The sequence below is a fragment of the Drosophila santomea genome, chromosome 2L (assembly GCF_016746245.2).
Source record: "Drosophila santomea strain STO CAGO 1482 chromosome 2L, Prin_Dsan_1.1, whole genome shotgun sequence".
Taxonomy (NCBI): Eukaryota; Metazoa; Arthropoda; class Insecta; order Diptera; family Drosophilidae; genus Drosophila; species Drosophila santomea.
In genome coordinates, this window is record NC_053016.2 from 25,178,214 (window position 1) to 25,196,932 (window position 18,719).

Below are 18,719 nucleotides of genomic sequence, written 5' to 3' on the forward strand. Positions count from 1 at the left end.
TGATCTAGCTAAAGGTTTCCATCAAATCCAAATGGACCAACAATCAATACCCAAAACAGCATTCTCAACAAAACATGGACATTATGAATATATTCGTATGCCCTTTGGTCTGAAAAATGCACCAGCAACATTTCAACGCTGCATGAACAATCTTAAAGAAGATTTAATTTATAAAGATTGTTTAGTTTACTTAGATGACATTATCATTTATTCCACTTCATTGGAGGAACATATAATGTCATTAAAAATGGTATTTAATAAGCTACGATCAGCTAATCTTAAATTGCAACTCGATAAATGTGAATTTCTGAAGAAAGAAACAGAATTTCTCGGTCACATTATCTCGACAGACGGTATAAAATCAAACCTTAACAAAATAAATGCAATTGTTAATTTCCCTATTCCTAAAACCACAAAAGGAATAAAATCTTTCCTTGGACTATGCGGATTTTACCGTAAATTCATTCCTAATTAAATTCCTAAAAAAATAGCAAAACCTATGACTCTCAAACTAAAAAAAGGAGCAGTAATTAACACAAAAGATAATGATTATATGTCCGCTTTCGAAGAACTAAAAGTACTCATCACGTCCGATTCAATCCTAATATATCCCAACTTCGATAAGAAAGTTTCACTGACAACAGATGCGAGTAATATAGCCATAGGTGCTGTATTATCCCAAGAACATAAGCCCATCTGCTATGCAAGCAGAACTTTAAACGAACATGAACTTAACTATTCGGCCATAGAAAAAGAGCTATTAGCTATAGTAAGGGCAACAAAATATTTCAGGTCCTACCTATTCGGTAGAAAGTTCGACATATTAAGCGATCTTAGGCCACTTGTATGGTTAAGTAACATAAAAGACCCCAATATGAAACTTCAGAGATGGAAGATAAAACTTAACGAATACGATTATAAGATTCAATATCTGCCCGGTATAGAAAACCACGTCGCTGACGCTCTATCTAGAGTCCAGGAGAAGATGACCCAGTTTCCGTTCCCACAGCAGCTACTGTGCATAGTGCACCAGAAGACAACCAAAGTCACATCTCAATAACAGAAAGACCTCTTAATACCTGGTATAGAGAAACTCACGCTTCAGTTCAAATAACTTTAATATTCCCTGATTATCAAAAACTTATCCAAAATGATATAAACGAATGTGAAATCTGTAACATCGCCAAAACGGAACATAGAAACACAAAATTAACTCTTGAAATAACTCCAGAAACTTTCAATCCCAGAGACAAGTATATCATGTATTGACATTTATTCTAAATACGCCTCCATGATAGAAGTAAACAGTAGAGATTGGCTTGAAGCTAAAAGAGCTATTTTACGCATATTCAACGATATGGTTAAACCTACAGAAATAAAAGCCGACAAAGACTCCGCCTTTATGTGCACTGCACTTTAACTCTGGTTAGAATCAGAAGGAGTGACTCTCAATCTAACAATCTAGCATTGAGCGATTTCATAAAACTGTTAATGAAAAATTAAGAATAATAACAAGCGAAAATGAACCCGAAAACCAATTCACGAAATTCGAAAAAATTCTTTACGTATACAATCACAAAACAAAGCATAATACAACCGGTCGAACTCCAGCTGACATCTTCATTTTTGCAGGAACCCCTGCTTATGACACTCAACAAAATAAAGTAAACAAAATTGACAAACTCAACGAGAATAGACATGACTTCAGTATAGATACCAACTTTAGAGAATCCCCTCTAGTTAGATCAAAAACAACTAACCCATTCAAAAAGACAGGAAATTTAAGACAAATAGATGATAAACATTTCGATAAACAAATAGATGTAGAAAGATAATACACTATAAATCCAAGTTTAAAAAGAAAAAGAAAATTAATAAGAGTAAATATAATAACGATAATTCCAGGCCTACTCCTGAGCATGATAATCATGTTATGCCTCCCATCGACAATTAACACACAATATCTAGAAGTAACCCCCATCCAGGCCAAAAACGGTTACCTAATCTTTCTAACCGGATCAATAGACTTACCAATAAACCATGAATATCATTGCTTATCCATTAACGTAACTAAAACAGAAAATACTTATGAAGAACTTATTAAACAATCTCAACCTTTTAATAACTTACCACAAATTCAGTATCTAGTAGAAAAACTAAACAGAGAAATGAACGGTAAAGGAATTGTAAAACGCAGTAAACGCGGTCTTGTTAACTTCATAGGAACAATTTACAAATACTTATTCGGTACTTTAGATTAAGAAGATAAAGAAGAATTACAACAACAAATAACCGACATATCTAAAAATAATGTACAAATAAGCGAACTCAACCACGTAATAGAAGTCATTAATCAAGGAATCGAACTGACTAATCAATTAAATCATAATTTTGAAGGAGAACAAATGATAATAATTTTCAACTTACAACAATTCACTGAATATATTGAAGACATAGAGCTTGGTTTGCAATAAACACGCTTAGGTATCTTTAACCCAAAACTTTTAAAACACGATTCGCTAATCCACGTCAATTCTGAAAAACTTCTTAATATCAAAACTTCAGTCTGGCTTAAATCTGATACTAACGAAATTCTGATAATATCCCACATTCCAAAAGACATAATCAAAACACCAGTTTTTGAAATAATCCCATACCCAGAGGAAAAAAGTAACATACTAACCGAACCAATACATGACAAATATTTTTCACACAATAATCAAACTTACACAGCAAGTTCTCAAAGCTTAGTTATAAATAAATGTATAACTAGTATACTAAACCAGGTCCCAACACAATGTAGATACAGTAAAACACATTCTGATTTCGAAATAAAATATGCAGAGCCTAATATAATTACAAGTTGGAACCTACCCAAGACTATCCTGATTCAAGACTATCTGATTTCGAAATAAAATATGCAGAGCCTAATATAATTACAAGTTGGAACCTACCCAAGACTATCCTAAGCCAAAATTGTATCAATAGAGAAACTATAATAGAAGGCAATAACATGATAAAAGCATTTAATTGTTCTGTTCAACTAGAAGAAATATTAATTACCAACACAATGTTAGACTATACTCAAACTATCTATGTAAATAATAATGTAACAAAACTCGAACCACTCGAATACATTCAAACAAAAGAAATAATCGAACAACACAATCAGACGAATAATATATTTTAAGTAATAACACTCACAACATTAATTATAATTGTTATAATTGCATTATTCTACACTATCTATAAATATAAGACTATACACCAAAAATTAATTGTAAAATTAAAAAATCAAACTCTAAAAAACGAAAATATTATAAGTTCTGAATCAAACAATATGGTACCCCCCAATACCCCTGTATTGTACCCTAATCTTAACGCCTGAGGACAGGCTTTTTTCTTAAGGATGGGAAAGTAATATATCCATTCTACACCCACAACTCCCCAACTCACACGCACACATTAATGTCTAAGAACAAAATGTAATTAAAGATCGAGAGCCCTTCGATTAAGCTTAGCTGTCATTTACGAACAGCATCATATTCCAAAGTCTAGACTCTGTGGCGAGCCAACGTCCCCTAAACACTGAAATAACAAAAACTTCCGCCCACGCAATGGTCTCAGGATTCTCCAATTACTCCTATTTTTCGGGAGCTTCTCTCTCCTATTTTTCGAGAGCTTTTTTCTTAATAAACAATTATAACTTAATTCTCTTAAACTTCACTCTTAAGCTATCCTAATCTGCCTATATAAACGCAAACATGTCCCCATAAGGCAGTTCAGTTCTGAGTGCGTTATCAATTGCGATAGCTTTGCTAAAGCCCATTTCAACTTCGAAATCCATTGTCCAACTAAGTGATAATCCAAAGGCTCTAGTTCTTCCTCTATTGGAATAAATAAAACGTTTAATAAAAGAGCACAAACCAACCAAAGACATTATAATAACAAGATGCGTAGCGGCCATACATTGGTTTTGCACTATGCAGCCACTTTTTTGGTGACGACCAAAATTGCTCTCTTTTCGCTCGCCTAAAATCGAGAGCGTTATCTTGCTTGTATCAGTAAAAACAATAAAGGAGATCGTGTGCATGTGTGCGTGCTTATGCTAGAAGACGATTTTAGGGCCGAAATCAATTTTGATCTAAGAAACAAATTTGATTAAAGTTTTGGTCAATTTCGATTCGTAACTCTTATGGTTTGAAAGAAGTGGTTTATACCCGTTACTCGTAGAGCATTTCTTACCACCCATAATTGCGCGCTTTTTTAAAAATATCAAAATAAAATATAAAAAAATAATTTAAGTGAATCTTATTTGCATTTTAAATACTGAAAATTAGTAATTTTTATACTAGTAATTTGACTAAATAACTATAGTAAATAATTAAAACGTATACAAAGTAAATTATTAAAACTACTGTAATTTAAAACAAAGAATTTAAAAAAAAAAGAAATTACATTTAAAATATTTCATAAAAATAATTCATAATCTAAAATATTATTTATAAAATAAATAAAAACATGGAAACTTTTTATTGCAAAATTGATTTTATTGATGCACGAAGTGCGGACATAAGCACCAAAGAATCATTGTCGTCTTATATTTTTCACACGTCGCACGCTGAATACTCTAATGAAAACTATTCTAATATAAAATCATATTTGAAAATTATTATGCATATTATTATGTACATAGATTGTGCTATTATTATTTCTATGTTAAATTTAAATAATTGTTATGTCAAGGCAATGCAAAACTAGAGTTTTTAAGTGGTGGCAATTTATAAAAAATAATATAGATTTAAAGTCTAAGAACTTCTAAAATGAAGGGCATATTTTGTCATTTTTACAATGAATGTGCATACGTGTGCACCAATACAGTGGTCAGCTGTCGCTGTATGCGTACAAGAGAGCTGCTGGCTCTAGAGCTCTCCGCTCTCTGGCTTTTGAACAAAATTTCGAGAGAGCCTGGAGCCACTTGAAAAGCCACCACGAAAAAATCGTGTGCAAAAAAATCGTACGGCGTTACGCATCTTGTTATTCTAATGTCTTTCAACCAACCGTGTTATTATACCCGTTACTCGTAGAGTAAAAGGGTATACTAGATTCGTTGAAAAGTATGTAACAGGCAGAACGAAGCGTTTCCGACCATATAAAGTATATATATTCTTGATCATGACCAATAGCCGAGTCGATATGACCATGTCCGTCTGTCCGTCTGTCTGTCCGTCCGTATGAACGCCGTGATCTCAGGTACTACAAAAGCTAGAAAGTTGAGATACAGACTCCAGAGACAGACGCAGCGCAAGTTTGTCGATTTATGTTGCGAAGCCCACTCTAACGCCCACAAACCGCCAAAAACTGCCACGCCCACACTTTTAAAAAATAATTTGATATTTTTTCAGTTTTGTATTGGTCTTGTAAATTTTTATCGATTTGCAAAAAAACTTTTTGCCACGCCCACTCTAACGCCCACAAACCGCCCAAAGCTGCCACGCCCACACTTTTAAAAATGTTTTGATATTTTTTCATTTTTGTATTAGTCTTGTAAATTTCTATCGATTTGCAAAAAACTTTCTGCCACGCCCACTATCCTATTAAGACTCTCCTTCTCCCTTCCACTAGCTGAGTAACGGGTATCAGATAGTCGGGGAACTCGACTATAGCGTTCTCTCTTGTTTTTTTTATTAAACTCTCGGACTGAATTCGTAAATATATATATAATATACATATAATACATATATTGTTGCCACTTATACATAATAATACATTAATAAGCATACAAACATATATTTGTTGCTTAATACACACAGTTCAAATAGGATGTAATACATGTCAGCTAATCAAGGAAGAAACACACCCATAACGAGAAGCTTAGCTAGAGCACCGGAAAGAGCAAGGGCGATTAGAGTTTTGCAGCCTCTAGAAATAGAAGTAGAAGAAAACATTCTTATACGAACTGAACAGAACACCATGACGCAAATAACCAATAGAGACGTAATGGGTGAACTTCAAATACCCGATGCAATTAAACTATTACCCATGTATGATGGAGACAAAGAATTACTAACAAAGTTTATTACAAGCATTACAAGAATTACTATTAGGAGTAATTAGAGACAAAATAGTTGGACAAGCAGACTCCTGTCTGCTTAGGGAGAGAGTAAAACTAAATTGGGTTGATATTAAGCAAGCATTTTTTGATAATTTCCGGGAGTCAAGAAGTGAAGAACATTTATTGGACGACCTTTGTGAAATCCCATATAAAGGGTTATCTATCAAATTGGTATACCAAGAAATATCAGGCATAAGAGCAGCGATACTAGACGATAAAATACGCAAAATAAAAGAAAATTCATATGAAAAGACTTGCGTACAGAAGTTCATGGCCGGACTGAAAAACCCGTTAAAATGGACGTTAAAAGCTCAAAATCCAAAAACATTAAGACAGGCAAATGAAATAGCAAAAGAGTTCAGAGATGAATATATGAAAGATAGAGCTAGGCAAGACTATGAGAGACAAAACGGGTACGTTACAGCTATAACAATAACAGTAATGAACCAACTTACGAAGCAAGACAGCAAAACGACAACAGTTATAACACATAACAACCAACTAACACAAATTACAATAACAACCACAACACAAACCGACAAGAACAAGGGAACAGTAACCGGGGACTACGAACCAAAAACGGAAACTACAACAACACCATGAGAAACCAAGAACCACAACGTACAAACTATTCAAGGAATTCAAGCAAAGTGGCGAATTCACCTTTTTCTTATTTAAATTCCACGCATTTTTTGAGGGAATCATCGGAATAGACCTTTTAACGTTTTTAAACGCAAAAATTTATTTCGAAAATGTAATCTTAGTAACCCCCAATACAAAAATCGAGATACTTCAAAGAGAAAAGAGATCAGAATCCCCAATAAAACTAGATGCAAGGACAAGAACTTTAGTAGAAATACCAGTAACAGAAAGGGAAGAAGAAATATATATAAACGAAATAGTAATACAAGAACGAATATATATTAACGAGGGCATTTACAGAACAAATAATTATACAGCCAAAGTAGAAATAATAAACGAAACCGATCAAGACAGAATGATAAATGCTAATTATCCGATACAGGTAAAAGTATATAATGCAGAGAGTTTTACAGAAATATACACGGCAAAACATACAAATAGTGAAAAGAACGACAATAAAGTTAGACTCAACATAAGAACAGAACACCTTAACAAAGAAGAAAAAGCTAAAATTTTAGAACTTTGTAAACAATATAGAACCTTATTTTATAACGACGGGGACCAATTGTCAGTAACAAAAGGAACAAAGCATGATATTAGACTGTCAGACGAACAACCCATATTCGTAAGACCCTTTAGGTACTCTAAAGGAAAACGAAGAGATCAAGAAGCAAGTTTCCGAATTATTAGATCAAGGTATAATCAGAAATAGTGGCTCACCATGCAGTGCACCCGTTTGGTTAGTACCCAAGAAAAGCGACGCCTCTGGACAAAGAAAATGGAGGTTAGTCGTAGATTTCAGAAAATTGAATGAAAAAACAAAACGACAAATACCCATTACCATTAATTGACGAAGTACTGGATTCGCTAGGAAAAGCAAAATATTTCTCTACGTTGGACTTAAAAAGCGGGTACCATCAAATCGAAATGAACCCAAAAGACATAGAGAAAACAGCTTTCACCGCAGTAGGAGGGCATTTGGAATTCTTGAGAATGCCATTTGGGTTGACAAATGCCCCTGCAACATTCCAAAGGTTCATTAACAACTTGTTAGGAGATATAGTAGAAAAATATCTTAGATAGAAACTCACCTTGGATTCCCTCCTCAGCAATTCCTTCGCCGTACTTGCTGCCTTCCTATTGTGATCTACCATTTGATGAGCTACCATCACCTAAAGACCAAGAGCCACACAAAGCCAGGAGCTACCAATGATGTGGAGCAAGTGGGTCACCGGGACGACGACCTCTTAAAAGGCGGAGAAGTTAACACAAGCAGTTCTCACGGAGTGAAACTGCTTAATTGCAGGCCATATCCGGTGGTCTGCACGCGAGTTACCACTTCGGGTGTACCACATTGCACTCTGGACAGCAGCAACACTGATTACAATGGGATCGACATTCAACGCCACAAAAAAGGCTTCTTTCGAGGAAACACGGTGCAGAACAGCAACGTTACACATACACACACACATATGTACACGCTAATGAAGAGCGATCTGGAGGCGGTGCTGGATGGAGTCGCATCTGTGCGAGCTCTGACGCAAGACTCGAGGTTGCAATTCCTCTCGATCTGCGACTTGGACCCATTAGTCGCTAAAGAGGACCTGTCAAAGGCGTTGGTGGACCAGTTCCAAGTTGAGGCAAGCTCGATTAAGCTGAAAAGCCTCCGACCTTCCTTCAGGGACACCCAAACGGCAGTAGTGGGCCTGCCATGCAGAGAGGCACAGGCGGTCCTTGCCAAGGGTAAGCTGAAGGTGGGATGGACAGTCTGTAGAGTCAAGGAGAGCGACTCCAGACCCAGGTGCTTCAAGTGCCTTGAGCTCGGCCATATTGCAGCGCGTTGCAAGAGCACTGCAAATCGCAGCGACTGCTGTCTCAAGTGCGGACAAACCGGGCACAAGATTGCTAGCTGCACTCAAGAGGCCAAGTGCTTCCTATGCACCAGTGCCAGGAGAGCCGACGCTAGGCATATTGCGGGTAGCAGGAGATGTCCTATGAGCACCAAGCCACCGAGGAAATAAAGATCGTCCAGATTAACCTAAATCACTGCGAAGCGGCGCACCATCTGTTGAGCCAAACCATGCGCGAAGTCCAAGCCGACGTAGCGCTAATAAGCGAGCCGTATAGAAAAACCCCCGGGTCTGACTACATATTGGACGGTACAGGAAGCGCCGCGATCCTAATCAACGGGACAAGCCGGCCAAGAAACATGCGCATTGGCTCATTCTTTGTAAGGGGGCTGGTTGGCGACCTGTTCCTGTACAGCTGTTATCTACCGCCACGCCTTTCCCTTCCGGAATTTTCGGCAGTTATTGATGAGCTGGCTAACGACGCAAGAGGAGAGCGAAACGTGGTCATCGCTGGGGACTTCAACGCCTGGGCAGAGGAGTGGGGCTCAGTCCACACGAACGCAAGAGGGCGTACCCTTCAGGAAGCCTTCGCGTCTATGGACGTAGCTCTTCTGAACACGGGAACGGAGCACACCTTCAGCCGAGCGGGAGCAGGATCGGTAGTAGACCTGACCTACTGCAGTGGCTCGCTTCTCCAGCGCGCACAATGGTCCATCAGCGATGCCTACACGGCAAGTGACCACAAGGCGATTATCTGCGACATCACCAGCAGAGGATCTTTCACAGCCCCACCAGCGAAGAGGCACTTCAACCCAAAGACGCTCCAGCGGGACGCGTTCCTGAGGGAATTTGGGAGCCCAGACATCGGTGAGAACGCAGCGGCAAGCGCAATCAGCCTGACTAGAGCAGTCGAGAGGGCATGCACAGCAAGCATGAGGGTGTCAAGGAGCCACCACCGCCACCGGGAACCAGTCTATTGGTGGACCGACGAGATCGCGGAGGCTCGCAGAACCTGCCTTCGGGCAAGACGGCGGCAGCAAAGGGAGCACGGCCACCCCAACAACGAGACTCTGAGGCAAGAATACGCCGACAATCGAAGGGCCTTAAAGAGACTCATCAAGCAGTCGAAGAGGAGATGCTTCTTGGAGCTATGCGACTCAGCCGAGCAGGACCCTTGGGGCTCAGCATATAAAATAGTGGTTAAAAAGCTAAGCCAGGCGAAACCTCTAAAGGCAGGCGACGCGGCCACGATGACAGCGATCGTGGAACACCTGTTTCCAATGGTGCCCTCGGACCCGCAACCTCCTCACGCGGCTCCAGGCGACTTGTCGCAGATAGCGCTCCGACCGGAGGAAATACGCGAGGTCGCAAAGGAAATGCCTTCGGGGAAGGCGCCAGGGCCGGACGGTATCCCAGATATCGCCGTCAAGCTTGGAATGTACGAGCACCCGGAAGCATTCGCAGCCGTCTTCAACCAGTGTCTCACGGAAGGCTTCTTTCCAGAGCGCTGGAAGAGACAGAAGCTGGTACTGCTCCCCAAGCCCAACAAGCCGCCCGAGGACCCATCCTCATACAGACCGATATGCCTGATCGACCACATCGGCAAGGCTTTCGAACGCTGTATCAGCCTCAGACTGCACGAGGCCATCTCCGCTGCAGGGGACCTCTCAGAAATGCAGTTCGGCTTTAGGAAGGCGAGATCGACAGTGGACGCCATAGCAACGGTCAAGGAGATCGCCTCGAAGGCAATTGAAGGCACAAGATGGCACGGAGGCAGCAAGGAGTACTGCTTGGTGGTAACATTGGATATAAAAAATGCGTTCAACACAGCGAGATGGGGCGTCACCATAAGAGCATTACAGCACCTAGGGGTACCGGACGCTCTGGTGGGCATAGTCAAGGCCTACTTCAGCGACAGAGTGCTACTGTACGACACAGACGGAGGCACACTTGAGCACAGGGCGACCTGCGGGGTCCCCCAAGGTTCGGTTCTCGGGCCGCTGCTGTGGAACGCTATGTACGATGGTGTGCTACGGCTGCCACTACCAGGGAGAACCAAAGTGATTGGCTTCGCTGACGATATTGCCGTGGTAATCGTGGCAAAAACCGTTAATGAAGCCGAGAGCCTCGCGAATGCAGCAATCGGCATCATAGTGGAGTGGCTCCAAGCGGTCGGCCTGGACATTGCTCACCACAAAACGGAGGCAGTGCTTATATCTAGCCGCAAGCAGGTAGAGACAGCCACCATCCGAGTCGGAGACACCACGGTCACGTCGGCGCGAGCAATTCGATACCTAGGGGTCTTGTTAGACACTAGGCTAACGTTCAAGGAGCATCTGGCGGAAGCGAACAGGAAGACGTCGAGCGTCGCTAGGGCTCTAGCGCGAATAATGCTCAACTGCAGGGGCCCAAGACAGGGACGCAGAATTCTCCTACAGTCCGTCTGCAGGGCAACAGCCCTGTACGCAGCCCCAATATGGGCGGAAGCTGCGGAGAAGAGGTCCTACATAAGGGGCCTTGAATCGACGCACAGGCTGTGCGCCCTAAGGGTGTGCTCCGGCTTTCGGACAATCTCAGACGACGCAGCCCAATTCATAGCGGGAACTCTGCCCATAGACTTGCTGGCCTTGGAGGCGAAGGAGATACACCACGAGGTGAAGAAGATTGTGGGACAGTGCAGCTCGGCCCAGAAGCGAGCCATAAAAGCCAACGCCAGAACCAACAGCTTGGAAAGGTGGCAAAGACGGTGGCAGCAGTCGACGAAAGGAAGATGGACCTTTAGGATCATCCCGGATGTGGTCGCATGGACGCGAAGACGGCATGGCGAGGTGAACTTTTGGCTCACCCAAATGCTTAGCGGGCATGGATGCTTCAGGAGCTACCTGGCTAGGTTTGGCCACGACGACGACAGCCACTGCTCAGAATGCGGCGTCGACGAGACGGCTGAGCACATCATCTTTAATTGCCAGCGATTCGACCGCGACAGGGAAGGCTTCATGGAGGACGTAACGGACCCTTCTACCCTAGGGGAGCGCATGATCTCGGATCAGACGTTCTGGGATCAGATCAGCAACTTCGCTGCAGTGGCGATGAAGAGGCTGCGGGCAGCGAAAAGAGAGAGAGCCGCTCGGAGTCAACAGGATCCTAGCTAGGGAAAAATGAGCGCATCCTGGCCCTGCGAAGCATAGCCTCGTGGTAGTACCGCAGGGACTCCAGGATTTATCGCACCTCACAACATCTTACAACTCCCCCCCCCCCCTACACACAACACCCTCCAACCCCCCAACACCATTACTACTTGTACATATTAATTTCCACCCACATCAATAAACATGATATAAAAAAAAAAAAAACACATGCATATACCAGAGACAGAGTTTTGCATTTGCAAAAATCGGACGTATTATCACGAAGACGGCTTGGCGAGTTTGGCGGAATAACTGCCCAAAGCCACTCGGTACTAATGTGCATCATTTCGGCGCGATTAAAAGTGAAAAAACGCGAGCGATTGGTAAATTGCCAATATTTATGACATTTCAATTCGGTGCAGCTGAGAACAACAGCTGACAGCGCTGCCAACTTACGTCGGCAAGTGATCGGAGCTTAGTAGCGTTGCCAGAACATCGGCACTGCCAGGGCTGTTCCAACAGCCGAATCGTGTACCGGTACCTAAACAATAATATTCAAACAATATCTAATTTGAATTTAGTTTAGAAGTGGACAATTGACGAAAAACCAACAAAATATATATTTATATATAAATTTGTGTGGAGTTGACCAATATTTAGCAAGGGAATCGGCATAAAGGTCGCGGTCAGACCAATCATCAACCTCTCACCATCTCGGTTGTCCGAGAAGAGGCGGAATAACCTCCATCAGCCAACGCCTAGGAGAAAGCCGTGGCCTACGTGGGACCCCTGCTAAATTTGGTGCTCCACGTTCGCATAGTGTAAACTAGGGTTGACACCCGTCAATTAATGGACGGTCCAGCGGGGGGCACTGCCCCCGACGACGTGGTGGACCCATTCAAAAGAAGCGCCAGAATGTCCAGGTCCCCTTCCAAAGGAGTGGGAATCACGGAGATAACGGAGCGAGCTGTAATGCCAGTTCCAGCGACCGCCTGTTTCGCCGTCTAGTCCACTAGACCTGTCGGCCTACAAAAACGAGGATTTGAGCAGCATCCTGGGCATGATGAACTCGAAAATAGCGGTACTGCTATCAGCTCTTGAGACGCAGCGCCACGTTACCCGGGAAACCAAGGGTGTGATCTCGGAGCTGGCAGCTCTAAATGCCAGAGCTATACAGCTGCAGGAGGCCAAAGCCAAGGAGGCCCCCGCAAAGAGTACGGCAACCCAGACGGAAGCGCAACCCAAACCTGCGAGCGCCCCGGCAGCCAGCAAAAGGAGCGCCCCGGCGAAGCCTCCCCAGAAGAAGCTTCCGGTTAGCAAGGACGCGATTTTGCAGACGCATAAGGTGAACGAGCCTGTTCCGCCCAGCTTTGCGTCCGTTGCCAAAGAGGGTAACAAAAATTCGGAGTGGACCAAGGTGGCATCTAAGCGACTACGGAAAAAACCGGAGGCCATCTTAATTAAGAAGACTGGAGAAGCCTCGTACACGGACATGCTCCGTAAACTTAAAGCAGACCCGTGCCTGTCAGAACTGGGCAGCCACGTTAAAAAAATCAGGAGGACCCAACAAGGAGAGCTGTTGCTCGAAGTGGAGGGGAAAGCTGCTGCAAGCATGTCCGATTACAGGGGAGCTATCGAAGAATACCTTCGGGAAATGGCTGCGGTCTGCAAGGGCGCGCGGAGAATGACGTTAACCTGCAGTGGCATGGATGAGGCGACGTCTGCAATGGAGCTTTATAGCTGTATGGCCTCCCAATTCGAAGGGATCCAGCTGAAACCAGAATGTGTGCGTGGGTTGCGCAAAATGAGAGATGGGACCCAAGTGGCGACGGTTACGCTCAGCGTTAACAACGCAATTGGCGTCCCGAATAAGGGGTCAGTAAATGTTGGCTGGTCTCGCATCATCCAGGACACACGCCCCATAAGATGCTATAAGTGCCTGGGCTACGGCCACAGGGCACTCAACTGCAAGGAGCCTGATCGCTCGGACTGCTGTCTCCGGTGCGGCGAACAAGGTCACAAAGCGAAAGGCTGTGTCAACCCGCCGAATTGCCTGATCTGCAACAGCGACACAGACAAGAATCACCCGACAGGTAGCTTTACATGCCCTACCTTTAAAGCGAGCACAACAAAAGGAGCCTTAAGACGCCGCATCCATGATTAACATACTACAGCTTAATGTCAATCACTGCGCAGCTGCACAGAGCCTTCTGTTCCAAACAGCGATAGAGCGCAATGCTGACGTCATGCTACTAAGAAGACAGCTCTGTTAAAATGTGCAGCAACTGCGGTGGAAGTCACACACACAGAATTGGCGTGGCTGTGTAGTATATAAGGAACTAAAGAACCGTCTTAACAAACACGGAGAATCAACACGAGCTCAGGCCACACACATCAGTCACACTCCGCCGCAATCGGGCCCCTCTTACACGGCACCCCTTCCTACACATCGTACCAATCCTAGCGTTTCCTTCGCTACTGCCTTAAGATCGGGAATTAAAAGCGTGAATCCAATAACACAAAAGTCAACTACTACGCGGGAAGAACAGGAAATAACTACTTCGAACGATCAAACGCAGCATATATCAACTGGCATTGAAACGATGATGATCTCACTCCAGCAAACCCTAAAAGAATTTAAGACATTCATGCAAACCACAATGCAAGAGCTTATGAGAAACCAAAATATGCTGATACAGCTTCTCGTGTCATCAAAATCAACATAATGTCTCCACTTCAAATATCTATGTGGAACGCGAATGGCGTTTCACGGCATAAACTCGAACTTGCCCAGTTCCTATCCGAAAAAAATATTGACGTCATGCTCCTCTTCGAGACACATCTAACAGACAAGCACAACTTCCATGTTCCAGGATACCTATTCTACGCCACTAACCATCCGGACGGAAAAGCCCATGGCGGCACTGGCATACTTATCAGAGGTCGCATCAAACACCACCTTCATAATAGAACGGAAACGGACTACCTGCAATCCACTTCCATAAGCATGCAATCTAGCATCGGCCCCGTCACTCTGGCCGCAGTTTACTGCCCACCTCGTTTTGCAGTTTCTGAGGACCAATTCTTGGAATTTTTCAACTCACTCGGTGAGAGATTTATAGCGGCTGGTGACTACAATGCCAAGCACACGCACTGGGGCTCACGCCTTTAAAACCCAAAGGGTAAATAACTTTACAACGCGCTCATTAAGCCTCGAAATAAGCTCGATTATGTCACTCCGGGTAGGCCTACATACTGGCCAGCAGATCCAAATAAGCTCCCGGATCTCATTGACTTCGCAATAATAAGAAAGATCCCTAGAAATAATATTACGGCTGAGTCACTTGCAGAACTATCATCAGATCACTCACCAGTTTTACTTGCTCTCAGGCATCGACCACATACAACTGAGCACACCTACAGGCTGACAGGCAACAGGACCAACTGGGCAAGGTACACGAAATATGTTTGTACTCACATGGTACCAACTCAAACAGTGTCTACCCATGAGGATATTGACCGCCTGACCGAATCGATGGAGGAAAATCTTGTTGCTGCAGCCAAGGCCTCTACCCCTCCAGATACACACAAAATGACAAATCATACCAAGACAACTCGCGAAATCGAACAGCTAGTACTTGAAAAACGAAGACTAAGAAGAGAATGGCAGAATCACAGATCCCCAAAGGCTAAGGAACAGCTAAAAATAGCAACACGTAGACTAACCAGGGCACTTAAGCTTGAGGAAGCAAACGCCCAGCATCTATATATCGAACAACTATCGCCCACCAGCAAGAAGAACCCTTTGTGGAAAGCACACAAAAATATTCAGCCACCAGCAGAAACAGTCGTTCCACTGCGAGGCCCCTCAGGAAGCTGGATACGCAGCGAACAAGATAGAGCAAGTGCATTCGCCGATCACCTTCAAGGCGTATTCCAACCAAATACTGCTAGCAACTCATTTGTCCTACCTGTAGCAATTAAAATCCAGCCACCAATAAATCCAATAACATTTAGTCAACGTGAGATAGCATCTATAATAAAAGATCTTGAGCCCAAAAAATCACCTGGACACGACTTGGTGACACCCAAAATGATCATAGAACTCCCACCGTGTGCGGTTCTGACCTTATGCAATCTCTTTAACACTATTACGAAACTTGGATACTATCCCCAAAGGTGGAAAAAGGCGGTCATAGTGATGATTCCCAAACCAGGCAAAGACAAAACGAAACCCTCTTCCTACAGACCAATCAGTCTCCTATCGTGTCTCTCGAAACTGTTTGAAAAGGCATTATTAAAACACCTAGCTCCCTACTTAAGAATGCGAAACACAATACCATCCCATCAATTTGGTTTTCGCAAAAATCATGGAACGATCGAACAGGTCAATCGCATCACAAACGAAATTCGTACTGCCTTTGAGCACCGGGAATACTGCTCAGCAATATTCTTAGATGTCGCACAAGCATTTGACCTAGTCTGGCTGGAAGGACTAATGTACAAGATAACAAAAAAGATAGATGCCCAGCATCTATATATCGAACAACTATCGCCCACCAGCAAGAAGAACCCTTTGTGGAAAGCACACAAAAATATTCAGCCACCAGCAGAAACAGTCGTTCCACTGCGAGGCCCCTCAGGAAGCTGGATACGCAGCGAACAAGATAGAGCAAGTGCATTCGCCGATCACCTTCAAGGCGTATTCCAACCAAATACTGCTAGCAACTCATTTGTCCTACCTGTAGCAATTAAAATCCAGCCACCAATAAATCCAATAACATTTAGTCAACGTGAGATAGCATCTATAATAAAAGATCTTGAGCCCAAAAAATCACCTGGACACGACTTGGTGACACCCAAAATGATCATAGAACTCCCACCGTGTGCGGTTCTGACCTTATGCAATCTCTTTAACACTATTACGAAACTTGGATACTATCCCCAAAGGTGGAAAAAGGCGGTCATAGTGATGATTCCCAAACCAGGCAAAGACAAAACGAAACCCTCTTCCTACAGACCAATCAGTCTCCTATCGTGTCTCTCGAAACTGTTTGAAAAGGCATTATTAAAACACCTAGCTCCCTACTTAAGAATGCGAAACACAATACCATCCCATCAATTTGGTTTTCGCAAAAATCATGGAACGATCGAACAGGTCAATCGCATCACAAACGAAATTCGTACTGCCTTTGAGCACCGGGAATACTGCTCAGCAATATTCTTAGATGTCGCACAAGCATTTGACCTAGTCTGGCTGGAAGGACTAATGTACAAGATAACAAAACTGCTTCCGCAGAATACCCACAAAGTGTTCGAATCTTATCTCTTCAAAAGAGTGTTCTCAATCAGGTGTAACAGTTCGACTTCACACGACCGCGTCATCAATGCTGGAGTTCCCCAAGGAAGTGTGCTGGGCCCCGTTCTTTACACTTTATATACAGCAGACATGCCTACAAACTATCAGCTCACAACCTCTACGTTTGCTGACGATACCGCAATACTCAGCCGATCCAAATGCCCATCAAAGGCAACAGAAAAACTTGACTGTCATCTTAAAACAGTGGAAAGATGGTTTGCGGACTGGCGCATTAAGATAAACGAGACCAAAAGCAGACATGTAACATTCACACTGAATAGACAAACCTGCCCACCATGTACCCTAAACAATACACTCATCCCACAATCAGACGTAGTAACATGAGACTATGCGCTCCCTGAACGCTTTCTGCAACGTTTCCGCCGTGGCTGTTCGCAAAGGCACCAACTCCGTCCACTTCGAAAACCTGTCGATCAGTACCAACAACATACTGTTTCCGTGCTTCGATCTTGGTAGTGGTCCAACGAAATCGGCGCTCACTGTCACCAAGGGTTCCTCCGGGATCTGTGTCAACATCTTTCCCGCCGCCTGCCGCTGATTCGGTTTGAACCTTGCGCAGTCCTCGCATTTCTGCACGTAGGCCCTTGCGTCTCTCTGCATTCCAGGCCAGTAGTACCGGGCTTCAAGCCGTGCAATCGTCTTCCGACTGCCTATATGACCGGCTGCTGGGGAGTCGTGGTTTTCGCGCAAGACCGTTTCTCTCAGCTGCCGCGGGACACATAGCTTCCAGGTCACTTCATCTTCATTCCCTGCTCTATGCGGAATCTGCCTGTAAAGGGTGCCACCCTCCCACACGTAGTCTGGGAACTTTTGAGGCTGTGCTTTGATCTTTTCTCGCATTTCCTTGATCCAGCTGCACTCTGATTCGGCCCCCTTGTCCTGCGTTCTTCTCAGCATATCGGGTTCTGCTGAGACCGACTCTGGCAGTGGCTGCCTCGACAACGCGTCTGCTACCACGTTCAATTGGCCTTTCCTGTATGCTATCTCGAAGTCGTACTGCTGCAGCTCCAACGCCCATCTGGCAATTTTTCCCGAAGGGCTTTCTATGCTGTTCAGCCACTTCAGCGCCATGTGATCCGTCACTACCTTAAAGTGGTAGCCCTCAAGGTACGGCTTTAGCTTCCGAATGGCCCACACAATTGCCAAGCACTCCTTTTCTGTCGTCGAGTAATTCTTCTCGGCTCCGTTTAGGGTCCGGCTGGAGTATGAAATGACCCCTTCGCCCTCTTCTGTGTCCTGTGTTAGGATTGCGCCAATCCCGTAGTCACTGGCGTCCGTTTGACAAGACTGGGTCGGTAACCAATCTGGCTTTTACCTCCTCGAAGGCTTGCTGGTGGTCCTGTGACCATGTCCACTTGGTACCCTTGCGGAGGAGGTCGTTGAGTGGCCCTACAATGCGCGCGAAGTCAGGCACGAAACGTCGGTACCTTGATGCGACTCCAAGGTATTGCCTCAGCTCTCGTACCGATGACGGTGGTTCTAGCTGGGCTATGGCTGCTACCTTTTCTGGGTCCTATCCCTTGGCTTGTGACGCGGTGCCCTAGATACAGAAGTTCTTGTTTGAAGAAAAGGCATTTCTCCGGGCTTATTTTCAGGTTCGCTTT